This window comes from Sturnus vulgaris, chromosome Z (assembly GCF_052056855.1).
Source record: "Sturnus vulgaris isolate bStuVul1 chromosome Z, bStuVul1.hap1, whole genome shotgun sequence".
In the NCBI taxonomy this organism is placed as follows: domain Eukaryota; kingdom Metazoa; phylum Chordata; class Aves; order Passeriformes; family Sturnidae; genus Sturnus; species Sturnus vulgaris.
In genome coordinates this window covers 61788443-61807901 of record NC_142283.1, presented here as the reverse complement: position 1 = coordinate 61807901, position 19459 = coordinate 61788443, and the positions used below count along the sequence as shown (strand labels likewise).

Below are 19459 nucleotides of genomic sequence, written 5' to 3'. Positions count from 1 at the left end.
CTTCCCATGAGAATTTCAGGGTCTGTTTTCCCTTTAGTTAAGATATTTCCTTCTCAATGTTTGCCACTGGGTGAAGTGGATTCTGTACCACCAGGAAATGTTAACAAGTATATTTTTATTCCATCTGTACATAACAGTGCAAGGTTTTGCATGAAGATGGATAGGGATCAAAGTGAAATATGCAGGAAATATTTTCCCAAAGCCTGAAATAGCAGAAAACACAGCAAATGTCACTGAAAGTTGCAAAAAATAGAAACCAAAATATTAAAATGACATTATTAAAATAAGCAGTTGCATCTTTTTTTGTAAACAGTTCACACCAGTGAAAATTATTGCTTTCTTCTCAAAATAAGGCTTAGTTATAACCCCAGGAATGAAAATATTGTCTATTTTTACACTTTTATCTGTATCCCCAGTATGAAATTTATTCTCTTTGGATCACAGATGAGTAAACTTTTGTATTAATACAGAATTCTCATATGCATCAACAGAAATGTGATTCTGCACATTTGTCCTTTATTTGATTAAAATTCATGGCTGATATACACTGACGTTTTCCTCACCTCTATTTTATCCAGAGTGATTTCTCCTATGCGGTTCACTGGCATAGAGTCATAAAATTAGAAATCAAGATTAGGCTGTCCTTTGAAAACAGGTCTTTTGACTTCCCTCCAACTGTAGGAACTTTTCCCTGATGATTCTGTGAATTCTGTGGTATTTACCACAGTTTTGCTGCCTTTAAAGTCCAGTCACCTTCGGATAACCATCTTTTGAAAAAATCTAAACCAACTTATTCTCCCAAAGGTATTGGTTTATTTTCTTGGTCATAAAGCCTGTTAACAAATATAGCACTGATCCTTATGAAGTGAGGGGGAGGTTTGTATCTTTAACTTGATTCTTTACACCAGTTAAAAAATGAAGAGTCCACAATGTTTAAAAAAAAAAGGGTTTCTATTTTGGCTTAAGGAAAAAAGGAACAAAAATCCAACCTTGGCATTAAGCTTGGGTAAAGTTGCACGATCTTCTAGACCCAGAAGATTCTTATCTCATAATAAAAAACAGTTTTTCAATATCCAGACATCTGTTATGGTTCAGGATGCCAGGAGCTGTTTAGAGTAACAACAACTCCCTGGGAAAGTCCTATGAAATGCAATAATGAAGAAAACAAGGAAGAAATTAGAAAATCAGAGTGCAGAAATTGCTCAAACCAGATCTGATTTATACTTTAGAAAGACATCCCTCCAAAATTATTTTATTCAAATAATGGTACATTTTTGATGGCTATAAAAACTCAATCATTTTTCCATTAAGTTCTGCTGATATTTCCCCTTATAAATGTTACTTCAGAAAAAGTGAATAGTCTCTGACATTAGGGTAAGTCAATTTGGCATAAAAATTTTAAAAATATAAATTAGTGCTCAACAGTTGAATACTAACAAATCCTAGCAGAAAGTTCAATGTCTTGCAGAGCACTGGGAAATAGAAGAAGTCTATTATTGTAATATTTTATTGTTTTCTTATATTTCAGGTTTCACATGTAGTAGAAAACAGGTTCTCAGTTTTAGACTTGTGAACAGATAATGGGGTATTTAAGAGCATCTTTGTTTCAATAGCTAGATAAAGATAATGAAACTCAGGGGCCAAGAATACTTGAGAACAAAGCCTGTGACAAGCTGATGACAGCAGCACTAACACACCTTCCCTGGCCAAACTTTCAGAGATTTCATGTCTCTATTTTATTCTACTTAAATGTTTCCTTTTTACTTTTTTTTAACCTGGAAAGTCCCATTCACAATCTTTTGCTTAAGATACTTAAACATTAAAAACATACCAAAGGTGATAACTTCCAAGAAGAACATGGTGAGGCATCCGAGGCCCTGCAATCCATGGAGCCCACAGGGGTCACGGTTTAGGAATGGCATTCCCCAGCTGAGTCCCCCCACAGACAAGACTCTCCCAAACCTGACGCTGGTTGTTCGCTCCCCCTACTCCTCTAGTGAGAGGGGAAAAAGGCAGAAATAATCAGAAGAGATAAGAACAATTTACAGGAAACAGCAACTAGACAAGTAAACAGAAACAAAAGCGAAAAGTACCCAAAAAGAGAGTGACTTAAAAGCAAAAAACCCTCACCAACTGATCCAGTGCAGCACCACCCTGAGACAGTTAACCATGATGGATGGACCCTCTGTGTCTATGCAAGAAATCCCCTTCTTCTGGACCCAGGAGTGACATGAGGTGGCATAGAATAACCACTTAGACACGTTCACGCAGCTCCAGTCCCTATCCCCTCATGGCTGCTGTCCTTGCCAAAAACCAGGGAAGCAGAGCCTCTAAGTATCAAGAAAATACGTGATTTATGCAGTTTATTAAGTGCAGCCTATTATATCAGCACAGGGATATCTTAATTCTAACTAAACTGCAGAATAAGAAGGACAACATTTTTCTTGGGAAAATGTTTTGCTTCTGTATACTTCTGCTAATTAGCCCTAATAAGATTGGATTTCTAAGGCCGAAGTATAAAACTTATTTATTGGACCTCCATTTTATGAGCCTCTGAAGACAAGTATTTTCATATTTTTACATACTGGTCACCAAACTACAAAAAGCCTTAGTGTAGAGACACCTGAATTAGTGGAATGGTTTTTTACATCTGTTTTTCACGATTAACTTATAGACTCAAGCTAATTCAGACAAATTATAATTACTTCAATTTTTTTTTAGGCCTTTTAACTGCTCCATGTAAGCTTCAGTTTGCCCTACTGCAATGTTTTGCATATGTGGAAAACCCAAAAGGATCACAGTTTGTAAAGGCTGCCTGTTCAGCACACAAGGATTAAATGAAGGACTTCTGTAACTGGAAGAATCAAGGTTGCTGCAATTTGAGCTAAGAATTGGCCCAAACTGCAATGGTTTGAAGGGGTAGGCACAAAGAGGAAACTCAAATATGTATGCAAGCATATAGACCAGACAGACAGGCAAAGCTATTGCTATGGATTCTCCCATGTGGAAAATCTCTAGGGTGCATCAAGCACAGCATTGCTGCAGAGTTGAAGAAGGTGATTTTCCCACTTTGCTCTGCACTGATACTGGAGTCTGATCTTAAGCACCATCTGTAGTTTTGGGTGCCTCAGTAGAAGGAGGACATAAAGCTATTTAGAAGAGTGTCCAAGGGAGGGCAAGGAAGATGATGAAGGGCCTTGAGAGCAGACTGTTCGATGAGCAGCTTGAGCAAGACAGCTTGGTCTGTTCAGCCTGGAGCAAAGTGACAGGATACCTCATCACAGTCTAGAGCTTCCTCAGGGAGGGAAGAGGAGGGACAGGCACTGATTTCTCTCTGGTGACTAGCGATACAACCAAAGGGAACTGCATGAGGCAGTGTTCAGGTGGTTAGTTTGGATATTAGGAAGTCTTCACCTGAAGGGTGGTTGGGCACTGGAACAGGCTTCCTAGGGAAGTGGTCACAGCACAGCACAAAGTCTGCCAAGGTTCAAGGATTCTAAGACTCTATGACATGATAATCTTCTAGTATAATTTCAGAATCATAAATAATAATAAATATTAATAGTATCATTATGTTTACTATAACTACAGACACTTGATATTAAAATAGTATGAAATAGGAGAAACCATGTGTTATCAAATTCTTAATCTCAACTAAAATAAATAAGTGATGTTCAAAGTCCAAAAGGCTTGTCTACTTTATCGTCTACAGCTCTTTACCAGGAGACCAGGTGAAAACTGAAAAAGCAAGAAAAGGAGCAAAAGTCCTTTCTCTTGCTTTTGTTATGAGAAAATAATTTGCAATAGATACAGAGAAGCTTAATCACTTACTTTTCTACACTGAAAAACTATTGATAATTTCTCTTTCTCAGATAATATTTCATTTTGGATGATTTTTAGCCAGTTACATCACCTAGAGATCATTCTTCAAATTATTTGTTACCTTCTACAATGCTTTTCTATGTCCTTCACAGTTACTTTGCAAGAAATCAGCAACATTGATGGAACATTTGAAAAGTTTGAACTCTGATCCTCACAGATAATTTCCTAAATGTAACAACAAAAAGAATGCTTCAATGTCACTGCAACTGTAAGCAAAGTGGCGGGAAGGAGTTTCTTTACCTATGATTTCCCTAAAAAATTTGACCTTCAAATGAGTTGTTAGGTAAGACAGATAGCTCCAAGTCAAGGCTGCAATACAAAATCTGGTTTATTGTTCCAAAAAGTCTCCTCATAAGAATATTCTACCTGGATCTTTAGTGCTTAGCTTTTTTTGTGGCCATAAGGCAGTGCTTTGATTTAATTACTTGAAGGGGACATTTAAAAAAACAGAAATTAAAAAATCAAAAAATCAAAATTCATATACAAAGCCATACCTTTGTATATAGCAAATTCAAGAGAGTCATCAACATAATACAGTTGCTGCTCTATATAAGAATAGAGTAAACAATTACTAGGATTCTGCACAGTTGTGTTTTCCCATTTGAAAGGCAAGGAAGAATGTTTGCTTTTGTATTCATTAAACTTCTTAGATCATAAAGTCTGACTCCCATGGATGTTAGTGATAAAAAGCCATAATGACAAAAATCTGTCAAGAGTTCAGTGAATATCATCAGTGGGACAAACTTTCCAGTCACTTTACTGTAATTCTTAATCCATGTAGCTATATAAAGAAAATAGCATTTATGACTGTATTCTGACTACATACTGCATTTCCTTTCCTCATCCATTGTCTTTTCCTTATGTTCATACTGAAAGTTCCTAATCTGGAGATTCTAATATTTCTTACTGCTTTGAACTACTGGTGATCAGTCAGTTTCCTGCTTATCTCTCCAGAGCTATACAGCATACTTCACATGAGAAGAAGGATCAAAAGGGCCGTCCTTATGCTCCAAATCTTTTCTATCTGTGAGTCTAACTGCTTTTGCTTTTAGCTTCTCTTCAGGGTACACTAGTCTGAGAATGATGAAAAGATAAAACTGAGGAGGGATTACAGGAGCAGTTGCATAACAGAAGTGGCTGTGTACTTTTTCTGTGGTGTTTTTTATTACTTGTGGAATATATGACTTGGAGTCAGAAGAACTGAAATACTTGCCTCCCCTTCTGTTAAATCCAATAGCAAGTAATTGTATTTTACAGGCCTTTCTAATATCTCATCCCTATGCAATTTTAACATGACTTTAATTATAACGTGGAATTATGGAAATCCACTCAACTTTTAAAAAATACTATACAGATTAAAGGCTGATACAGATATTGTCATTGAGCAGACACCACACTAATATAAAATCCCCATCTGAGTTTTGTCTATACTTTGTATTAATTAGATTCTTTAGAAAGAAAGAAAGTAAATTTTGAAACTGGTATCATCAAACAGATAATCCTTGAAATAACTAAAGTCTTCAAAACTGTTTTCCAGACAAGACAAACAAATGATGTTCAGAAATAGTCCCAGATCTTCCCACATTTACGGCAATAAAGCTCCAGCCACTCTTGATTTTGTACCTTCATTTTTTGACTCTGATTTTTTTTTAGCTAGAAGCTGCAACACCACAAATGTTGTATATGACAAGCAGAATACTGTGCTATCCAGGAGGAAGAATGAGGCTGCTTCAGGATGTAAGAAAGCACCAGGAAAAGGGGTAAAGAACACCTTAAGAATTAGCAATTACAACATGAGAGTGGTGCCTTAAAAAAGGAATTCCATTACCATCATTGGCAACAACATGAAATGTTTGACTACTTATCTCAGACTTTTGTAGAATCTACTTAACGTGACAGGTGTGATTAACTTGTAAATCTCTTGCCTTCTATGCTTCTAAGAGTTTCTTTGATACCTTTATATTTAAGCGTATAGGAAATTGCCCTTGAGAATATAAGTTAATTATTTTCATTCAGCTACATCACAGTATTAGCAGTTGTTTTTAAGTAAAACTAATTTATCTCCCCAGAGTCCCTTACGTCAGAGTAGTTTGCACTTTAAGCATCTTTAGTACTTGACGTAAATTGGATGAGTATGCACAGAACAGACAGGAACCTATTTTAAAGTGATGTTCAGGAACATAGTTTGTACAATGCTTGGTTTATGTCTTTGGGATTTCTCTCTTATAGACTTAATGAGCTTTCCTGCAATAATCTATATTGTCTGTGATTTTTAGTGTGCATTTGCAGTTGTAGGTTGGTGTTTTCTGCCTAATTTGAGTGAGAAAAATGCACTAATGGATGCAATTTAATAAGCAGGATCACTGCTTTCACACTAGTAAATCTTATGACTAAGAGCTGGTAACAGGTTTCTTGTGCCTAAATGAGCAGAGTTTTTAAAATTAACATCATCACTTCTGGTTGAGATTTGAGGGAAGGAGATAAGAAGATTTGCATATCAGCTGGTCTTAGGATGCTCAGCCAGACGTCAGGGAGCCAGTCACTCTGGCTGGCTACTCTGAAAAGGGGAATGAGTGAGCCTTAAAAAGTGAAATTGTTTCTAGGCCTTCATTATGCCAATAAAAAAATTACATAGTCTCTCTTGAGACATTTCATATACTGTAAGTTCAGTTAAATGTGCCTGAGTTACAGTTGCTGACACCAACTAGGAGAGAACAGCTTACTTCCACACTCCTAAATAATTTTAGCCTATAAAGCATCTTGGGGACATGCAAACTGACTAGTGGAAATGATCCATAACATATCACAAACTGAGCTTGGAAATTATTTGGAACAGTACAACCTCATGTGGGACAAAAATCTAGTAGTGACTTATGCTGGCTTTGGCTAGGGTTAATTTTCTTCATAGTGGCTGGCATGGGGATGTGTTTTGGATTTGTGCTGAACAAAGAGTTAAGAATATAGAGATTTTTTTTTATCACTGAACAGCTCTCAAACAGCAACAAGCCCTTTTCTGCTTTTTGTACAGCCACACTGATGAGGATGTTGAGGGTGCCTGGGACATTGGAAGGAGACACAGCCAGGACAGGTGACCCCAGCTGACCAAAGGGATATTCCAGACCATGGGACATCATGCTCAGTATATAAACTGGGGAGAAAAAAGGATGAAGGGGGGACATTTTGGAGTTTGTCTTCCCAAGTCACTGTTACATGTGACAGAGCCCTGCTCTCCTAGAGATGTTGAACACCTGCCTGCTCATGGGAAGAAGTGAATTCATTCCTTTGTTTTGCTTTGTTTGTGTGCACAATTTTTGCTTTTCCTAGTAAGCTCCCTTCCTCTCAACCCACAAGTTTTCCAATTTTTACCTTTCTGATTCTGATAGCTGGTGGGGAAGTGAGCAGGTGGCTGTGTGGCACTTTGATTGCAGACTGCTGTTAAACCCCAACAGAACCACAGCAAAAATTTCACAGTATGAATTTCAGCTCTCAGGAGTGCTCCCTGGCACAGTTCAATTTACTAGGAGCTTTCAAAAAGACAACTCACAACAGTGATGCCCCTTAGAACTGTTTGGGTAGTTTATTCAATAAATATAATTATTAACATAATCTAGACAGTGATGCAAATATCTCTGTGTACAAAGAATAATGGCTACACTTACTTCCAGTAATAACAATCACTAAGACAAGGGGTGTGTTAGGTAGGAATCACACTGAAAGAAAGAGCTAATTACATTTCTGTTTTTCTCTAGAAGAAATTTATATATATACTTGCACCCTTGTATGAGCAATCCCCCAAAATTTTTGTGCAAGAATACCTGTTTACCTACATAAGGTTTTTTCCAACATTCCTATTCACACCTGTGCAGAGTGACAGAGAACAGGGCAGTGTCCAATGTAGTAACAGTTCTCCACAGTTTTCTCAAAATTTACAGAAGAAAGAAGGGAGAAAAAGCCTAGCCTGAAACACCCTGAATTCCCAAAGGTATTCTAAGCAATAGAAAAGGATGATATTAAAGAAGTTCAGCTTTTAACTGACCTAAGCATGTCTTTATGATCCATACCCTTGCTGCTTATCTAAAAGTTAAAAGCGTTTGGGGTATTACTGCTAAAGCTGCATTTAGAAGGAAAAACTATCTTAAAGATGAAAAGGATATACTAAGAATGATTTTTTTGTTCCCATCCACCTTCTAGGCCATGTCCTGTTTTCATATGAGCCTAAGAATTCTCAAACCAGGAAAAAGCAGAACTAATGAGCTTTCCAGCAGAAACCTTCAATGAGATAGAAAAAGAAATAAAATAATCTTACTTATGATGCTTTCACTAAGAAAATACTGTAAGAGAGATAAATGTCAAATGTTGTGAAAATCCAATTCAACGGTCTATTTGTGCATTTTTAGTATATCTTAAAATTCTACCTAGCACCTAAATTTTCTGGCTTCCTCTTTTCTATTGTTTGTTGGGGGTCTTTTTCCTCTTTTTTTTTTTCTTTTTGTTTGCTTTTTTTTTTTTACTGAAGATGAAAAATCCATGTTTTTGGAATTTCAAATAATTGTATCAGGACTTCCTTAAATTTTTAAATGTGCTTAGCAGTCTTGCACATCAGGCCTTTCTGATTCTATTTCCTCTACATGCAACTGTGATTCTGGGCTTGAAATCTCTGTGTGATCAAATGAGGATGCAAATCGGTGATGGGGAACAAAAGTTCTGAGAAAAGACTTCACATGGCCCATTTATGTCTGAGGGCTTAAATCTAGAGTCAAATGTAGACACTTGAAATACCAATACTATTAATTATATTATATCCAGATGAGAAAAATTAATCTGAAAGGACATTCTGGGGGGAATGACAAATCATTAGGCCTTGAAGGTTCTATGTCTCACTAAGAATACAATTACTAGCTCCAGAAGTAGAGGAAATGTAGATGTTACACTGGTGTGTTTGCCCAGGGCTGGGAGACTCTTGTCCTCTGGTTAATTATAACAGTTTACAGAGGGTAGAAATGGAAGACTTAAGCTTTGGATATACTGATTCAAATTTCTTCTACAGACACAGAGATTATTCCACTTGTTTTTTTCAATAGTTCCAGCAGTAAACTCATGGTTATGGAGCAGGATTCTTTGAAAGGCAAGTAAGTAGCAACCACCTTCTGAAGAGGTGGAAAACAGCTTCCTTCTGGTCCTGCTCTGCTGCATGAACCTATCTCAAAAATAAGGAATTTTAACTGAAAGTTTGGAAAGTACAAAGCACTGAATTTATCTCTTTTTGCACAGAGGTAAATATTACATCTATGTAGAAGTAACCACATTATGTTGCTGCACAACACCTAGAACAAAAGGACTCTACTGGGCCATGATCCCAGTTTCAAAAAATAGCCACAGCAAGGTAAAGTATAACCTAAACAAGACACCACTATGCTGTCATTCCCGCAGTTTCTAAATTGTAAATGTGGGTTTACAGATGATTTGCCTTATTAGTAGATACTTTTGCCCACCCTGTTTTTCAGCATTCTTTAAGAAACTACTAGCTGTTACAATGACTTTTGAGTAACATCTTTCATTGTGGGAAGGGAAATGTCTAGAATTAACACATTTAGCTTTTTCCATCCACTGAGGAAGCTCAGTTGAGCAAGCCCAGGTACGACGCAAATTTCAGCCCAGCTAATTTTATAACAAGACAGCAGAAAAATTGTTCTCATCATGGGCTAATAGGGTGGGTAATCTGTTTGCCATCTAGTAAACTGTCTTGGTTACACCTGGGGAAGGACAGAGTCAGAGAGGTTTTCTCTATGAGAACATTCTCTGTGAATTGATGGGACCATTTGGAGGCTGGTTTGGTTATTGACAGCCTGAAAAACCAACTGGAAAAAGTTAGTTCGCTAACTCTGTGAACACACATTTTGATGGACGCAACCTGAAAAAAAACTCTCTTTCTCTTCTGGCAGCAGTGCAGGTAGCTGGGCCCCGGCCTGGCTCCACTGTAGGGCTGTGGGTCTGGCAGGGGAGCAGAGCTGGGTCCCTGACTGTCATGGCCTGGCAGGGAGAGGGGTGGCCATGGGCAGTGGTGCTGTAGCTGAGACCCAGGGGGGCTGATTGAAATCCCAGCTGTTCCCCCTTGTCCTCTTTTTCAGAACGCCTGAATTTTTTTAAATCTTGGCACAGTTCCAGAATTGCAGCCTGGCATTCCCCAGGTGAAATTTTGACTCTTTCAATGCTCAAATAAAACTTGCAGACCTTTCAATTCTCCCCAGTTAGATGAAAAAAAAAAAAAAAAAAAAAGCTACGTTTCTTTAGATGGAAGGAGAATCAGAAGAACTGATATTGCGCTGAATATTCCTATAAACCATGCAAAAAGGCATGGGGAGGTTGGAGTGTTCCATTTGATAAATTGTTAACCAAAAGCACCTGTGATAAAGACCCTTCGCCCCGAAGAAAGAAAGGGATCTCTGTTCCTGGAAATGAAGCATGAACAAAAAGAAAGAGCAATGAAGAAAATTTTTTTGTTTGGAACAGCTCTTAAAAGTAAATACCCCATGAGTTTAACATGGCCCATAAGCACAGCTTTAAGAAAGCTGTGAAAATGGGAGGAGCTTCACAATTTACAAGTGTTTTTCCCAGGTGGATGCGAATTGTGAAAGTAAAGCCATGAAAAAACTGGTTTTTTCTCTCCTTGTGAAAAAGTCCCTCTGGCCTAACAAGAAGAAACTTCTCTCTCTGGAGTACTGAAAACTGAAAAAGACTATTTAAGTTAAAAACTGACTGAAGTGTTTTTTTGTATGTTTTTTTTGTTCTTATGAAGGTTAAGAGAGGGGAGGAAGAAGTAGTCTAAAAATCTTATTCTGAATTTCTTTCTTTCCTTCTTTGTGTAGTTAATAAAATTTCTTTTAATACCCTTTTAAGTTTTAGGACTGCCTTGCTTTTGCTCTGGGTTCTGTCTCACAAAAAAAAATTAGTATATTTAAATTTGCAAATCAAAACTATAAGATTATTTGGTACATTAGCCAGAAAATTCAAATTAAACCAAGACATAACCAAACAGGGAGAGAGCAGATGGTAGATTTATGCTATAGCCTGTGCTCTTTTCAGAGGATTTATTACCATATGTGCTTCTTCAATTTTACCATCTTTCTGTTTTGATTACTGATACTACTCTATTGGAATGCAAGAAGGGTTAGGTCTCAGTGTAATGAATCTAAGACAGGTTCCAAAAGAGCAATAAGCAGTGCACTCATCCCTAACATGAAGATGGTATCTGACCAAAAGTTAAAATTGTATTAAAGAAATTATCAAATTGATTTAGTTTTCTAGTCTGTCATATGCTGTGCCCTGGGATTTGAAGTCTCCAAAGAAGTGGGGAAAGGCCACCATAAGCTTTTAAGAATATTCACGCTAAATTAGCATTAATTAGCATTAATATCAGCATTTAGCTACACACTCAAATCCATAAGACAGCTGGCAACTTCAAGAAGCTTTCTTGGGTGCACTGTAAGACAAGTGTCTCCTCTGTGCCTCTTCATTCCAAGCTGCAGTATTATTATTTCCACTCCTTCTCAATGCGCTCATTCCCTTATGGTCTGTGTTCTTCATTTAGGTAGTTGACTTCTACAGATGGGGGAGAAGCAACCAAAAGGCAAATTCATTCTGCCAAAGATTAAGACAAATAAATATATATATATATACATACACCTTTATATCCATAGAAATCCAATATAGGCCAATATATATCCAATAAGAGCCTTTCATTAAGTTTCAGAATAAGAACTAGAATTGGAATATCTCACTGAAAGTCAGAAATACTCTTGCAATAAAAGCAGTCTAGAATAGTTCTGCAATTTCCATATCAGTTTTTGAATTTTGAGACGGGGCTCTATTTGACAACTTATGGCTCAGTGTTTTCCTGTATATCTTCAAAATGAGGAAAAGGATGGTCACTATCTAGCCCTTAAAAAAATACTGTGGTTGTCGTGCTACTTCTTTTGAGTGAAGTGCTTTCAGACGAGCCATAAAAGCCATCACCCTTCTTGGTAACCACTTGGTTTAGTTTTGTTGAACAAAAGGGGCGCTCATCTTTAATTTTTTTCCCTCAGCAATAGTCTGGCAGGAAAAAGGTTCATTGCACAGTATTGATGGCTCATCATGGTCTTTTTCTATTCAAAGAAATATCTGTGACTTCTGGACAGTATTGAAAAGCTAATAATCAAAGAATTATGTGTTGATTTGTTCTGTTTGTTTAGTGTGACAGAAATTCTAAAGTTATGGTAGACATGCTGGAGAGGCCAGTCACAGTGCACTCAGATCCATATGTTCTTTACACAGGAAACCAGTCAGGGACAGTAAAATTAGTAATTAGTAAAATACACACTTGGAGCATCCTGTACCAAAACACATTACAGTTTGTACATAAAGAAATACACTAGATATTTAGAGGTGTCCGATGAAGAGTTATTCTTCAAGTTTTTTATATGTTTGATGCCTAACATCCGAAAGCACTTTTCATGGCACAGGGTAAATTCTGACAAAAATTGGTTGAAAATAGAGCATCATCTGAATGCTCCAGATAAACTGAATGCACTATTTCCTATCAATGCATTTTATAAATAAAGATAACTTTTAGACTAATTAAAATAAAAGCAATGAAAACCACAATTCAGAGTGGAAGCCTGCTGCAATGGTGTTTGGGGAACCCTCACTTACGGATGTCTGTGCATACTCATCACCATTCATCAGCAGTGCTAACAATCATCATGACAAAAGTTTAAAGAAACTGGCTCAGGAACCTTTGACAGTCTAGCCACAGTCACACAGCTCAGCAGAAAAAGAATTTACCCTGGCAAATAATGGTTTTTAACTTAATTCTGCTTTGAGTGGATAATTCTTGATTTTCAGGCCAGATTTGGTATACCTCTATAGTTTGAGCAGGTCATAGCCTTTAAGAGCCTATAGAAAGATCCCCAGAATGACCAGGACAGTATATTTTCCTGAAAGATATTGTTAAAGAAGGAGTTTTTTATATTAATGATGGCAAGTTTCCAGTCCCAAGGGAGCGTGGATGGTGAGGGCAAACTGGGCTGCAGGGGACCCATATCATCAAGTACCTAATTTATTTTCCTGAGGTCATGGAGGAGCCTCCAACTGTATTTGCCAGGTTTCTTGAGGACAAGGACAGGGGAGTTTGAGGAGCTGGTAGTCTCTTTCATGTGCCCCTTGGTGAGTTGCTCCTCTACAAGGGACTCCAGAGAGAACACCTTTTCATTAGAAAGGGGCCAGTCTTCAACCCACACTGGACAATCTTGCTTCCAAGTGAGTTGAGGGTTGGTAGGACTGGCGCTCTCTTCAATGGCCCTGATCAAAAATCCCTGCTGGAGATATGGATGCAAGCTCCCCATTGAGACAGGAATTCTCTGCCCCAGAGCATAAATGAGTTCCCTCTCCACAAATGGTCTGATGGTCGCCATTTTGTCCTCAGGACCTTCAACCACTATATTCCTTTTACTTTGCATTGAAACTGCAACTCCTCTGATCCCTGAAATCATTCCTGCTATAGTCTGCAATCCCCAGTTTGCTGGCCACTCGGAGTGACGTCCACTCCAGTGTCCAGAATCCCTAGGCAGGCGACCTTTTCTCCTTTATTGAATAGGCCACATCTCACAATGGGTTTATTTGAGCCCATAGTCGGTACCCACAGAACGGCGGCATTGAGGGGAACTTGCTCTGGTATTGAGGTATTAAAAATGCCTGTGCAATTGGCACCCAACGTGAGGCATCTGCTAAGAGGTCCCTGAAGAAGCATCTCCTGCAGCCTCCTGCTGCAGGACAGATGTAATTGTCGGCACAGCCACTTCCCCAAGGAGAACCCCCTGCGTTTTAGCGAGGGCTATCCAATGGGTGACCCAGGACCCTCCGACAGCCTCAAAGAACACACCAGAGGCCAGTCGAAGGGCTGACCACTCATCCTACAAGATCTACAAGAGGACACAAGTACCTTTGTGAAAAGGAATGCTAACCGATATTACTTCTTTTCACTGGCACACGAGATTTTTGTTTAACTGATATCTATGTGTGTTAATATTTGTTTACTATATATTCACACATTGATTATTTCTTGGAGTGTTTATCATTATTGGACTAACTTCCTAAACGTTGCTCCCTTTGAGCTTTTAGAAACTACACAATTACTGTACTTTGCAAACATATTGCTATCACAAGATACTCCTACGAGCAGTGTGCTCATGGACACTAAATACATTTTTTAAATTGACATAAAAGTCAGCATCTTTCCAGGAATAATTTTTTCACTGAAAGGTTTGTCAAGGATCTAACTGCTCTGCCCAAGAAAGCAGTGGAGTCCCCACAAAGCACTTGGTGCTATGGTTTATTTGATGGTGGTCTCAGTCAAAAGTTGGACTCAATGATCTTGGATATATTTTCCAACCTTAATAATGATTCTATGGCTATATGATACAAAGCAAGAAGCAATAACATCCATCTTCTTTTTAAGCTACTACAAGTTCTTCTCAAGTTAAATACTTACTGGTATTGAGATGACAGCTAATTATAGCAAATATAAATGATGACTAAAGAAAATCTAACCAAGTCCACTAAATATACCTTAGGTAACTATCTAAAACAGTGCATGGCAGACCAAGGGAAGCTCTTCAGAAAGTTCTAATAAGGAAATAACACCTCTGAAAACACTCAGTTTTACTAGTACTTCTTGCACTTGGGTAGATCTAAAAAAAACACTAGGTTTTCCCATTACTTTCAAAAGATTCTGCTATCCCTTGAAGCCTGCCACAAGTATCTAATAAATAAAGTTATTAATTCTCAGGGGAAGGAAAAACTGATGTGTTAATCATTTCACAAACCATTTTTATTTCCTCTTGAAAATATGCAAAAGTTGAATATATGCTTTTTGGTCAATTTAAATTAGCAGTCTTCTCCAACATATACTACTTTTCTTGGAAAAACCATCCCTAGAATATGAACAATGCCATAATGCCATGTGCACTCTTTATTTCAGAGGATATTTTGGAGGAGGACAGTTTGATGGTGAGACAACGATGGGAGCTAACATGCATGATAAAAATGTCATTGATATATCTCACTTTAAAAAAAGGTATTTTGTTACACAATTATAAAAAAATTAATAAACCTTCTGGTGACACTGCAGATGATTTTTGAGGATCAAAAATCAGTGAAAATTCATACAATTTGTCAAAATATCCCTGTGGATGAAGATGAAGTAAGTATAGATACATGTCTGAATAAATTCTCTGTCTTTATCTTGTCCTCACATACACCTAAGCCATTTACATCATGGTATTGGGATGTTCTCCTCAGTCTGTTTATGTCTATTTTTATTTTTTCAGAAGAGCAGCATTCTGAAACACTGTTTAGTTTTTTTTCTGATTGTATCATTTAGCCCAAGATAAGCTATCAAACCCTCCTTCAGAAACCTGTTCCCCCTCTTCCTCTAAAAAAGAAATCCTCTCAAATCTAAAAAAATATCCTAAGAATGATACCTGCTGCCAAAACTCCCCCAAACACTTACTCTTGTCAGAAGCAGTCCTTTATATACTAATATCATATTACGTCTTTTAAGCTCCATATTTATATTAAGGAAAAAAATCACAAGAATTGCTTTCCTTAATTCTATATAAAAATAATTACAGCAGGTAGAATCAAAAATAGCTAGTGGATCATCCAGCAGTGATCACTCTGCCAGTATTTCAATTTGCTCTTGTGAATGTTGTATGCTGTCCAGACCAATGATATAGTGCAGAAATTTTCATGGTAATCATCACACCCTTTTGAGAGTCCCAGTGCATATAGTCTGCCATCTTTTAGTACTTCCATTTTATTGCTTTTCACCACTAACAGCTTCAATTTCCCTTATTTTTTTTTTAATTTTGACTTTCTGTGTAGATCTAGATTATAGGTATTCTCGTCAACAAAAGAAATCAAGGAAAACATTACCTAGTATCACCTCACTTTCTGAGGAGAATAAAAATTTGACTAATGTTATCAAACCACTAATTCTGAGCTTTATTTTCAGACTGCAACAGACTGTGAAAATAAGTCACAGGTGTTCATCACTTGATATAATGTTTCTATTTTATTAGATGACAATACCTGTATTACTCACTGATGGTTCACAGTTTCAGATGAGATTTTTAAGAGAAACATTCTGTCTTGATGTGGAACGAAGCACAATCTGCCTCCCTGCCTCAGCTGTGGCTCCTGTGAAATAACCACAATATTTTGCAAATAATTATGGTGAGAAAGATGCTTCTGTATTCTCCCTTTTAATTTTAATACCAGATATCGTTAAAGTAGCTCCTAATGACCAAAGCCATGCTGAGTTCTATGGTGGGAGGTGTTGAACAAAACCATAGCAAGTAAGTAGGCAATGTTGATAATTTCCAGATAAATTTGCTGGGGAGTGGGGGGGGGGGGGGGGGGGAGGGTTTCCTACTGCTTTGTGTTGAATTCTAGAAGTATTTCCAAGTATTTAATGCATAATAGTTGTGCACACTTTATAACATGGTTTTGACAAATTGAGAAAATGCTATAAAAACAAGGTAGTCCTTTTTCCAACCAAATAAAATATCCTTTTACTGTCCATCCTATCCATCCAGTCTAGGTAAATATTATTTTGGCATTTGGCATGACCTAAAGATCAATAAGACTAAGCCTGCTTACTTTATCCAAGTTTCAATCAATCTATACATATTACAGAATGGATATTTACCCAGAACTCTACTAGGTGCTTTAGGTTGTGACTTAGTATTCCCTATTACTCCCTACTGTTAACAATTGCTTTTTGAAAATGACGTACTTTCTATAATTACCTTTTATCTTGTGTTTTGATCTAAAATGGCATCCTAGAACATTGACAATCCATACATTTCAATGTTATCTGAATCTTTAACAAGTTCATATTTTTTCTAACATTGACTTTTTTCTGAATCTTGACACTTTCCTCTCCAAAAAGTTAGAATAATTATTTTTTAGCTCATCATAACCAAGGTTCCAATCCAAGGTTTTTTTCCAGTCTAGAAGTACTAAAGCATTGTTGCCCAGCAGCCTTATTTTTTACAGAACAAGAAGTTAATTTCAGTAAATTATGGAAAGGAGGAAGAATATCAAACATAATCAAAAGCTAACTTGGGTCAATTTGATTGCTGGGTTGCTTTTCAGGTCAGTCCAGTTGGTCTGTGTCTCATCTCTATTCACCCGTGTCTGCTTCCAGTAAAAACTGAGAGAAAGCAATAGCTAAATACTTCAGTACAGTCAACACCTTTCTTAATGCTAATTTCATCTAGAGATCAATGACTGCTTTCAAAATGTTGACAGTTCATGGATAAATCAACTTGACTTTTCCATTCATTCTCAAGAAGTTGCCACAGGAAAATCTTTGGAATAATTAATAACAAACATTCTGCAAAACACTCAGAGATTTTTACCTTGTTACTTGGTCAGTACATACTGATCAAATTCAGATTAAAAAAGTTCCAGGCACGACCAGTGAATTAATTTCTCATTACTTAGGTCGGTTTTTATATGTTGTTTGTTTTTATCATTTATTTACATGTTATCATAGTTAGTGGTAAAATTTTTGTTAACCAATAAGTATTTCAACAAAAAGAGGTAGCTTTTCAGTTTGCACTTTAATGAACTGATATGATAAATTACATCTTCCAGTAATTAAATAAATTTCCCTATTACAGACAATATCACTTCATTAATATTTGATTTGTGGCAATCGTGAAGACAAATACCACCACTACTGGTTAAAAATATTTCTTGCACAATATCTCACCCTTGTAGTTAGCTGGGGTTTGGCTGGCATAGAATAATTTTCTTCTTAGTCGCCGGTACAGTGCCATGTTTTGCATTCATGACAGTAATGTTGGTAGCACACTGATGTTTTGGCTGTTGCTGAGCAGGGCTTACCCCCAGCCAAGGACCTTTCAGTGTCCCATTCCCCATCACTGAACACGTGCACAAGACACTGGGAGGGAGCAGGGCCGGGACAGCTGACCTGAACAGCTAAAGGGATGTTCCACACCACAGAACATCATGGCCAGGATGTAAAGTGTGGGGAGCTGACTGCCAGGAGGGGCTGACTGCTGCTGGGGAGTGCGCTGGACATTGGTCAGCAGCTGGTGAGACCTTGTGTATTGTGCACCACTTGGGTTTTATTCCTCTCTCTCTCTCTCTCCTTTTCGTCATGATGATTATTATTAATAGGAGGGATAGTAATATTAGAAGTAGTACTAGCAGCAGCAGCAGCAGCAGCAGTACTTATAGTAGGAGTTGTAGTGTAATAATATTTTATTTTGTTTCAATTATTAAGCTGTTCTTATGTCATAACATGAATTTACTTTTTTTTTTTAATTCTGATTTTCTTCCCCACGAGGGGAATGGTGAGCAAGCAAGCAGCTGTGCAGTACTTAGTTGTTCACTGGGGTAAGACCACCAAGCCAGCTAATCATTTCTTAATCTTACCTCCTAAATTCTTCAAATTTAGTTAGATAAAAAATACAGCTATTTCAAGATAGTTCTTTCTTTCTGTTTAGGTAGTTTATATACTGTGGTTTAGCTCTTCCTTTTTGCCTCACATCTCACAAGCTTAACTCTCATCATGCCTCTGCCGACGCACTGATCCTCTCTCCCTGAGGCTGGAGTTCAGGCATCCTGGGCAGAAGGATATTGGCTGAGGAAATCACTCCCTCTGCTGGATATTCAAGCCTCTTGCTCTTATTGCAATCTCAATCCACCGTTTATCAAATGGATGTCAGCTGAGGGTTTACATTTCCCTATGTGTTGGTGGCCTACTGAAAGCGCATTCAGGAGTCATCTCATTTGTATTTCTGTAATCAGCAAAAGATATGGTCTACATGTTTCTGCTCAGCTCAGAAATTAAGAGAGAGAGAGAAGTCTAATGCAAAGAGAAGATAGTTTGTAAAAAAATAAAAGAAAAAAGCACTGTCAGACTAAAAGAAAAAAAATTAAAATTGAATGCAAATAAGAAAAGGGTAAGTACAAACCAGAACAAAAGAATATTAGCACCTTGCCAAAATAAGAGATGCATGTGCCAATGGAATGGAGAAAATGTTTTAAAACAGAGACTACAAAAAACACATAAAAGCTAAGCAAGTGTCAAAAGTGCCTAAAAATGCAATTAGGTGAAACATGGAAAATTTTAAAAAAAACAAAAAAACCCCAAATGCACATACCTACACTGGACAGCAGACTTCCAGAACCTAGAGAGGCCTACAAGAAAGCTGGAGAGGGACTTTTTACATGGACAAGTAGTGATAGGACAGGGAGCAATGGCTTTAAAGTGAAAAGAGAGTAGGCTTAGTAATTTAGGACATTAGGAAGAAATTATCTTCTGTGAGGGTGGTAAGACACTGGAACCAGTCACCCAGAGAAGTTGTCAATGTCCCATCCCTGGAAGTGTTCTGATCAGCTTGGTCTAGTGGAAGGTATCCCTGTCCATGGTAGGGGGGTTGGAACCAGATGATCCTTGTGGACCCTTCCAGCCCAAGCCATTCTGTGATTGTGTGGATAC

At 37.5% G+C, this 19459-nt stretch overlaps 1 long non-coding RNA gene across 1 annotated transcript; it reads right to left on the bottom strand.

Annotated features, from left to right (window-relative positions):
• Window positions 1-201: 201 nt before the first annotated feature.
• Window positions 202-16139, bottom strand: LOC148219875 (uncharacterized). The gene is made up of 3 exons (XR_015799271.1): window positions 16012-16139; window positions 1832-1993; window positions 202-1140 (listed from the first exon to the last, which is right to left on the bottom strand). It is a non-coding gene; the product is annotated as an uncharacterized LOC148219875 (long non-coding RNA).
• Between the last annotated feature and the right edge of the window lie 3320 nt (window positions 16140-19459).